At 46.7% G+C, this 9689-nt stretch overlaps 1 pseudogene; it reads right to left on the bottom strand.

The window, feature by feature from the left end:
- Positions 1-5502: 5502 nt before the first annotated feature.
- Positions 5503-8249, bottom strand: LOC113624170 (archaemetzincin-2-like; annotated as a pseudogene).
- Positions 8250-9689: the final 1440 nt, after the last annotated feature.

Here is a 9689-nt window from a genome sequence, read left to right as displayed (position 1 = left end):
ATTTGACATAATAAAATTTGCCAAATTTACTGAGAAAGTGTAATTTTCTTTTTTTAAAAAATAAATTTATTTATATATTTTTGGCTGCATTGGGTCTTTGTTGCTGCACGCAGGCTTGTTGCGGTGCGCAGGCTTCTCATTGCGGTGGCTTCTCTTGTTGCGGAGCACAGGCTCTAAGTGTGCGGGCTTCAGTAGTTGTGGCGCTCGGGCTCAGTAGTTGTGGCTTATGGGCTCTAGAGCACAGGCTCAGTAGTTGTGGCACACGGGCTTAGTTGCTCCACGGCATGTGGGATCTTCCCAGACCAGGGATCGAACCCGTGTCCCCTGCATTGGCAGGCAGATTCTTTTATTATTATTATTATTTTTTTTTTTTTGCGATACGCGGGCCTCTCACTGTTGTGGCCTCTCCCGTTGCGGAGCACAGGCTCCGGACGCGCAGGCTCAGCGGCCATGGCTCACGGGCCCAGCCGCTCCGCGGCATGTGGGATCTTCCCGGACCGGGGCACGAACCCACGTCCCCTGCATCGGCAGGCGGACTCTCAACCACTGCGCCACCAGGAAAGCCCCAGCTGAGTGTTTTCAAGAAGCTGCTTTCTAGTCTTCATCTTGAGCTGAAATCTCCAGCCCGACTTTATCGTTCTAAGCTCATACTGGCTTGGACCCCAGTTTAAGGGATTTACTGGCAAAATTCTAGAGAAATGGGATCCCAGAGGCTGGGGATGGGATAAGATTTTGGGAGTTAGTGGGGAAAAGGGTCCAGAAAGGAAGGTGGGATTTGGGGCATTGTAATTCTGTAGAGGTCCAGACTAAAAGTCCAAGACTGCTTAATCAAGATCCTTAGGAGGTCAGGGGAAATGTTTTACTGAAGCAGAAGCATGGAGCTTTCAAAGCAACCAGTTGGGCTTAGGAATTTAAAAGTAAAGCATTTCATTTGTCCTTCCTAGATAACTGAGGCTAGGGAATAAAAAGTCATAGCAGCCCTTCCTCTGCCTTCAAGATTTTACGGATCCAGGTGGGTGGTACTAATGGTGTAGTCTCCTGGATCAATATTTTATCCCTCTCAGATGGCACAGCTGCAGGTACCTGGGGCCTTCTGAAGATAATGCTTCCATCCATAAGAGTGGCTCACAGTGGGATTTCAGACACTACATCAGGCCAGTGGTACTGATATTACTGGATAGGACAGCGAATAGCCTACCGCTATTTTTACGCTGTCCAATATTTCAGCCGCTCACCACGTGTCTACTGAGCACGGCTAGTGCTAGCGGCTAGTCCAGAATGGGTTGTGCCCTACATGTAAAATACACATCAGATTTTAAAGACTTACTGAGAAAAAAAACTTGTTAAATAGCTCATCAATGTTTTTATATTGATCACATATTGAAATGATATTTTAGATATATTGAGTTTAAAATGTTATTAAGAATAAACTCCCTTGCTTCTTTTTACTTTTTAAAAAGTGTCTACCAGAAAATTTAAAAATATACCTGTGGCTTGTGTCACATGTCTACTGGACAGTGCTGACCTACTCTGTCATTCGCCTTCCCACACAATTCCAGAGAGGCGGCAACTCCCTAGGCTGTCATCACTCCCACCTCTCTTGACAGGAGTTTGCTTTTGAATGGCAACTCCTTTCTTCTGGTGCTCATTCATGGGATAGATGTCTCTTATCCCCAGGTAGTAGTTACTCTATTCACGGTCCCTGAAATCAATGAAGTGGGGCCACCGTACAGGACTGGGGAATTAGGAGACTTGCAATTTAGTCCCAGTGTTGCCACTGTTGGGTAGAAGAGTATGCCACCCCAAAATATGCTACTTCGGCATAAAGATTGTTTGAGCTCAAGGCAATTGAGAAGAAGCAGATACAAGAAAAACTCTGCCCTCCCACTGTTTGCCTAAAACCAGGACATAAATCTGTAGAGATGTCCTCCTCTCTTCTCTACTAGGAAGAATGGAAGTTAATCACGGGGGATGACTCTAGACCTTTATCATCCCAGAGGTGGCACCAGAGGAACTGACATGATAAATTTCACTAACTAGCCCTTATCTTCTATTAGTTCCCACATATATTTACCTTCCCCAAATTTGCCATGCCTAGAAATTCAAAAAGTCTTTTTTTCTCTGTCTTGTCACGCCTCTGTAAATTTATTATTCTTTGGTTAAGATGCAACATAAGCCTGGTTCTAGCCACCCCTTCGAGTTACTCATCACTGAGGTTTCTCTCGAGTGATGTGTTAATAAACTGCTCATTTCCTCTTGTGAATCTATCTTTTGTCAGTCTAATTTACAAAGCCGCAGCCAATGAACCTACTAAGATGGGTAGAGGAAGAGGAGAATATTTCCTCCCTGACATCACTGACTTCCTGTGGGACCAGGGCAACTCCCTTAACCTCCCTGGACCCTCCCTTCCTCACTTTCTGAATGACACAGCCTGAGTGAGATCAACACAAAAATCCCTTCCAGGGCTTCCCTGGTGGCGCAGTGGTTGAGAGTCCGCCTGCCGACGGAGGGGACGCGGGTTTGTGCCCCGGTCCGGGAAGATCCCACGTGCCGTGGAGCGGCAGGGCCCGTGAGCCGTGGCCGCTGAGCCTGGGCGTCCGGAGCCTGTGCTCCGCAACGGGAGAGGCCGCAGCAGTGAGAGGCCCGCGTACCGCAAAAATAGAAAGAAAAAAAAAAAAATCCCTTCCAGCTCTATCTGCTTGAGGATGTAGGAAGATAAAGGGGCTTTTATTATATTGTTATTGTTATTTGGTGACCTTGTAGCTTTTGTTTAGAAAAGCAACCACAGCAGGTGCGCCAGGCCTGACCCTCTCGCCCTGGTCCAGAATGGTGACTTCTAACCTTGCTGCATTTCATCCAGGAGAAGTATTGATAGTTCCTGCCACCATGTCTTTGTCTACATTATTCCTTCTCTATCAACATTAATTCACCCAGCTTATATTGAGTGCCTCCTATGTGCCAGGTACTGGGACACAAAGATGAGGACACTCGGGTCTGCTTGAGCACTCATCTTTCCATGGGATGTGACCCATTCATCCACAGACAACTGTAATCCAAAGTGGATAATTTAGTGAGTGATCTGCGCTTGGGTAATAGGGCAGAGAAACAAAGCATGGGCTCGGGGGTGGGAAAGTTTCCTGGAGGAAGGACCGCCTGTGCTGGGTCTTGTGGGGTAGGTGGGAATCTGCCAGCTGAAGCGATGTGGGAGAAAGAAGGCATTCCAGGCGGTGGTAACAGCTTGAGCAAACACAGAGAAGCAAGGCGCAGCTTGGCGTGGGATGGAATTACAAATCGGCTAGTCGTTGGAGCTTAAAACTCAGTAGTGGGAGAGGAAGCTGGAGAGGTGGGTGGGAGGCTGCACCCCAGGGCTGCACTAAGAATTCCTTAGGGCATCTAGGTCCCTCTCCTCTTCATTTTCTTGGCTTCCTCCCTTCCGTTTTCCTGGTTTAGGAAAGGTGCTAATTCCTCTTTGGAGCCTCTTTTGGACTCCAGCTTCTGTCCTCCTGCCAAATCCCACCCATACCCCCCTAATGTCATCAGGGGTGATTCACCTGTAGGTTCTGGAATGCTGGCCGCTTCCAAAATGAGCCAGGAAATGAGTTCTGAGTGGCTGGGAACAGTCCCCTGCTTTGAGATTTGGAGCAGGGGGCAACCATGCTGTTCTGGTAGCTCCATTCACCGTTGCTTCCTTTGGACTTGTAAGTTATTCTAGCAAACCCCAGCTGCTCTGCAGTGAAATGTTCCAAATAATTAGTATTTTTGCAGGAATTACCTTTTTAAAATATATGTGCCTTAAAAGATTGGTTACCGTGCAAGTGTTTTTGACTGCCTTTTGTAGCCCACTTTCTCCCCCAGTAGGACCCATGTATAATTTTAGGTAAAAGTAGAAAGGAAATTATGATTCTATAATCATAGTCTAGTTTTAGCAATACAGCTCCTTCAGAGAATCTCAACCTCTCTGAAGCCCTCCTGGGCGCAAAGAGCTCAGACATTGAATTCCGGCAGGATTTGGGCAGGATCCTCACAGAATCTGGCAGGTGACTGTCTCAGGCCTGAGACATGCTCCACTGCTTGGAAAAGTGGAGCTGTGGACAGATCTGCTGATGTTGAAAGTGTAAGACAGGTGGGGTGCAACTACCATAATCACTCAGACGTTATTAGTCCACGATTATTCCATTTTCTGTGCCGGCTGCCAAGGCCTCAATATGTCCAGAAACCACAAAACCATCAATATTCACAGAAACAGGTTGGTGGTCCCCACCCCCCTCGGTGGTTTCCCATGATGGCAAAGGAAATGACCTGACAGTCATTCTCAATGACCATAGATTGACCTTCAGTTTCCTTGTTATATTATCATTATTATTTCCTTTGCTTAAGAGAAGGGAAAAGCACCTATTACGTACAGTGGGTCCTCAGTATTTGTGGGTTCCACATCCATGGAGCCAACCAACTGGGGACCAAAAATATTCAAGGAAAAAAAATTCCAGAAAGCTCCAAAAAGCAAAACTTGAATTTGCTGTGTGCCAGCAGCTATTCACTTAACATTTATATTGTATTAGGTATTCTAAGTAATCAAGAGATGATTTGAAGTATAAGGGAGGGTCTGGGTTAAGTCCTGTAGGGGAGGAAAATAACTTTTTCTCTACCCTCCTAGGTTCTATAGCTAAAGCCCTGGAAATCAAACTGACAAAAGACAATTTAACAAGAGAAAAACAGAGTTTAGTAATGCATGCAGCATGAATATACATGGGAGAAACTCAGTGATGAGTAACTCAAAGGGATGGTTAGAACTTGGTTAGAACTTTGAATTCCCTGGCGGTCCAGTGGTTAGGACTCAGTGCTTTCACTGCTAGGGCCTGGGTTCAATCCCTGGTCAGGGAACTAAGATCCTACAAGCTCCATGGCAGGACCAAAAAGAAAGGAAAAAACAAAAAAGAACTTGGAGCTTATCTGGCGTCTTAACAAAGAACAACAAATCTGTAGAGAAGGGATAAGACGAAAGAAAAGGCGTTTAGGCTTTTCAGGGTGGCAAACTGTGGGAAGGTAAATATATCAGAGGAAACTAACAGAAGACGAGTGTATTTTATTTAGTAAGGTTTGGTTTCGTAGATTCCTCTTGATGCCGTGTCTGGCCTGAGTCTAGAGTTGTCTCTGGTGATTGAGTCCAATATGGGTCCTCCTCTTCCTGGCATGGAAGAGGGAGACAACTTTACAAATGAAAATTAATATCCTGCTTTTAGCCCGGTGGGGGAAGGCAGATGGCTTTTTTTTCTGCATCTGCTGCTTTGTAATTGCCTCCAGCACAAAATGATCCTTATGCCAAAGTGGCATGTTTTGGGTGGCGTATTCTGGTCCCCTTCATTGCTGACTCCACCAGCTAAGTGACCTTCATCAGTTTACCCAGCCTCTTGAAGCCTCGAAGAGGTTTATAAAATGTGTTCAATAAGAGAGTATTTTCTTCTTCACAGAGCTGTGATGAGGATTAAATGGAATATAGCACATAAACTCTTTTTTTAATGTGCAAGTATTTATTTTAAGTAGTCCTAATTGAAGGTTCTTATTTTGGGAGAACAGCAAGGCATTTTATTCACTTTTTCCATTCTTTTTTTTTCTTTTTTTTTCTTTTTTTATGAAGTATACAGCAAAGTATTCAGTTGTGTGTGTGTGTGTGTGTGTGTGTGTGTGTGTGTGTATATATATATATATTCTTTTTCAGATTCTTTTCCATTATAGCTTATCACAAGAACACTCTTTCCATTCTTTAAAGGCTTCCACTGGTTTTGGCAAATTCACATTTTTTTTTGGCTGCGTTGCTCGGCTTGGAGGATCTTAGTTCCCTGACGAGGGACTGAACCCTGGGCCCTCAGCTGTGGAGTCCTAACCACTGGACCACCAGGGAATTCCCAGCAAATTCCCATTATCCTCATGACTAAGTTTCAGAGTAATTCCTGGTGTGTCAGCAGATTCATCATCAATCCACTTTGTATCTTTCTGTATTATTGAAGCAAATAGCACTCTGCAACTTGCATAAACAGGGCAAAGGTTGAGGAGGCTCTGGCCAGCTTCTTCCAAGTGGTTGGAGCCTTGCATTAGTCAAAGTCCAAATATGTGTCCAGTCTCATGGGTTAAAGTCTTATAGGACTGAAGCCACAAAATGCCACTTCAGAAGTGTAATAGTTATCAAAAACCGAAAAGCCACTTGGAAGATATTTTCTGTAGCGCTTCTTCACTTTGCCTTCGCAGAGTGAGATATAAAATCACGGCCATACCTGGCAAAGCTGAATATCCCCACACCATCTGTCAGAGAGGCCTGTCCAGGGGCTTCCCTGGTGGCGCAGTGGTTAAGAATCCGCCTGCCAAGGCAGGAGGCACGAGTCCGAGCCCTGGTCTGGAAAGTTCCCACATGCTGCGAAGCAGCTAGGCCTGCGAGCCACAACTACTGGGACCACGCACCACAACTACTGAAGCCCGCGTGCCTAGAGCCCATGCTTCACAACAAGAGAAACCACCGCAATGAGAAACCCGCGCACCGCAATGAAGAGTAGCCCCCGCTGGCCACAACTAGAGAAAGCCCATGCACAGCAACAAAGACCCAACACAACCAAAAATAAAATAAAATAAATACATTTAAAAGAAAAAAAAGCAGCCTGTCCAAAGACAAAATTCCAGGAGTCTCTTGGGTAAAAATCAATCAATTGTTACCTCCACAGCACGGAAGGCATCTTCAGGTCCCTTCTCTTTTAAGAACTTCAGGATGTGTCCTGCATGACTTGTAGGTTTTGTGTGTTCTTATTGACTCTAAAGGAACACCTCATTTCAGAGATAGGAACTGGTTCTAGGAGCTTTACTGTCAAGCCGTAGAAAAATGCTTTACTGGGCTTCCCTGGTGGCGCAGTGGTTGAAAGTCCGCCTGCCGACGCAGGGGACACGGGTTCGTGCCCCGGTCAGGGAAGATCCCACATGCCGCAGAGTGGCTGGGCCCGTGAGCCATGGCCGCTGAGCCTGTGCGTCCGGAGCCTGTGCTCCTCAGCGGGAGAGGCCACGGCAGTGAGAGGCCCACGTACCGCAAAAAAAAAAAAAAAAAGAAAAATGCTTTACAGTAGCCCTTGAGCTATTTAATATATTCTTCACTGATAATTCCGGTGTTTCCTAGAGATCCAATGCACTGTAAATAAATACTGCATTTCTCAGGAGATGGTATCTTTCTGTAAGGGTCACTGGAAAAACTCTTGAAAGTCTTGGGGAGCCTCAGGATGGGAGGTGATCCAATCTGATTGCAAATGCAAAGTAATGGGTCCAAAGAGATCACTGTCTGGCGAGAAGTCTTCTTGCATCAAATGCTGTTACACCAGCATCTAACTTCTACTACTGTGACACAAGTGCTGGGTTCTTTGAGATGAGAGCTGTTTTTAGTGTCTGTTCAGAGTGCTGTACTGTTTGCCTCTTTAGGGAGGAAGGCTCACACTGAAGTTTTTACCTTTCAAGGACAGGCATGTCTGGGCCTGGTTGGAAAACAATTGTGTGGGGTGTCTTCACCTCTCACCCTCGGCATCAACCACAGCCTGTCTCCCGTGGCAGCCCCCGAGCCTGTGCACATAAACTCTTAGAACAGAGCCTAACATAGTTTGTTATTCTGAGGGGAAGGATGGTGCAGAAGGTTAGAGCATGGACTTTGGAGCCATGTTGCCTGGCCTTGAATCTCAGCTCTGTCACTGTGTGATCTTGGGTATATTACTTAACCTCTCTGGTCCTCAGTTTCTTCACTTATAAAGTAGAAAGTATACTTCATAGGGTGTTAAGTTATTTTTAAAAATGAATGTATGTAAAGCACTTCAAACGGGACCAGGAGTACAGGACACTTTGTGTAAGTTTTAGCCACTCGCGTTATCCTGGGCTCAGGGAAGGGAAAGTAAGCCAGCAGCAGTGACAGGTTGACAGATCTTCTCTGGCTAAAATCAGTGGTTAGGATGAAGCCCCCTGCTGTGAGTCAGGATCCCTAAATGTATTCCCACCCACTGTGCAGGATGACCTTGAGCCGTCCCTCTATCTCCCTGGTCTCGTTTCCCCTTCTGTAAAGTGTGACGGCTGGATGTGGAGGTCTCAGAGGTGCGGCCCTCGCATTCAGTGAGTGGGACAGTAGCAGAGGCATGGACTAAAATGACAAAGCAGACATCCAGGGTGATCTCTTGGAGCACCTGAAAGGTGGACCAGTGAGCAGGAATACTGCTGGCCTGGGGGCAGCCACCCATTCACACTGCAGGGGAAGGTTGGGTGCTCAGGTGAGGGACCTAATTTCTGCTTGGATTGGAAGAAATGAGAAACCGCCTCCTCTCCCATCACCTGCCCACCCCAAACTCCTTGCCAGCATGCAGCAGTGTGGCACCGACCACTTCTTCTTGATCTAACACTCTAGTTTACTGCAGAAGTATAAAATATTCATGCTGAGAAAGGCCTGGGAAGCTTCAGGAAATGCTTCCCAAGGTTTATCTGTGCCAGGGGCTGGAATTCAGGGAGAAAATGAACTGCCTCTCCCTCCTGGGAGCGATGCTGGGAGGAGCAGGACACGGCTCTCAGAGGACTTGATGCCTCCAGAGGGCAGTGATCGGTGGTTCTCCAAAGGAGGGGCTTGGGGAAACCCGGCGGAGGGTCACAGAGAGAGGCTGTGGCCCCTGGGAGAGGGGTCTTCTGAGCCCACATATCCATGCTGACCCCGAGGATCCAGGAGATGAGAGGGAGGTCTCAGCTGCCTCTGAAGGGATTAACCTGCCAGCTGAACGAGGAGGAGGCGAGGATTAAGGGTCGGGGCTCACCAGCTTTCTTTGCTGGTGACCCCTCTGGGGACGGGTCTTGGGCCAGGCCTTCCTAGGAGCAACCCTGTGGAATGGAATCTAGTTCATGACTTTTACAACACGCCAAGGACAGGGCCAGGTGCTGGATATAAAACGCAAACGAAAATGCAGCCCCTGCCCTTTCCTCCGTTGAAAACATGGACCCAGACTATTGAAATACAGATTAGCTCAGTGGTGAAAGACAAACCGCACCAAACTAAAACATCCAGCTAGGGAGGAACATCCACGGGGAGGAACGCCAAGCAACTGTTGGAAAACGAGGCACTCCCTCATTTACTCATCTGCAGAGATGTACAAGGACCATGAGGTGGAAAAAGCACTGGACACAACAGTTTGTAGAGCAGAGTCCCATCATGTAAAACCAAAAACATATGCATGTGGTGTGTGTGTGTGTGCGCACGTGCACATACTTGCCTATGCATACAATATTTCTTGGAAAAATACTCAAAAAAATTAAAATGTCTACCTCTGGGATGGCATTAGGCTGGTGAGGGAAGAGGAGAAGTATTACTTTTCACTTGTACCCTTTTTCATTGCTTGGATATTTTAATTATATACATCTTATCTTAGTCTGTTTGAGCTGCGATAAGAGAACACCCTAGACTGGATGGCTTATAAACAACAGAAATTTATTTCCCACCATTCTGGAGGCCGGAAGTCCAAGATGAAGGCACCAGCAGATTTGGCGTCTGCTGAAAGCCTGCTTCCTGGTTCATAAATGCCTGTCTTCTCGGTGTGCCTTCACATGGCAGAAGGGGGAAGGCAGCCCCCTGTGATCTCTTTTATTAAGGGCACTAATCCCATTCATGAAGGCTCCACCCTCATGACATAATTACCTCC

The sequence above is a fragment of the Aethalodelphis obliquidens genome, unplaced genomic scaffold (genome assembly GCF_003676395.1).
Source record: "Aethalodelphis obliquidens isolate GAN/ISIS:26980383/991018 unplaced genomic scaffold, ASM367639v1 scaffold12, whole genome shotgun sequence".
NCBI lineage: Eukaryota > Metazoa > Chordata > Mammalia > Artiodactyla > Delphinidae > Aethalodelphis > Aethalodelphis obliquidens.
The sequence above is the reverse complement of the archived record's forward strand: the minus strand, read 5'-3'. Positions and strand labels throughout refer to the sequence as shown.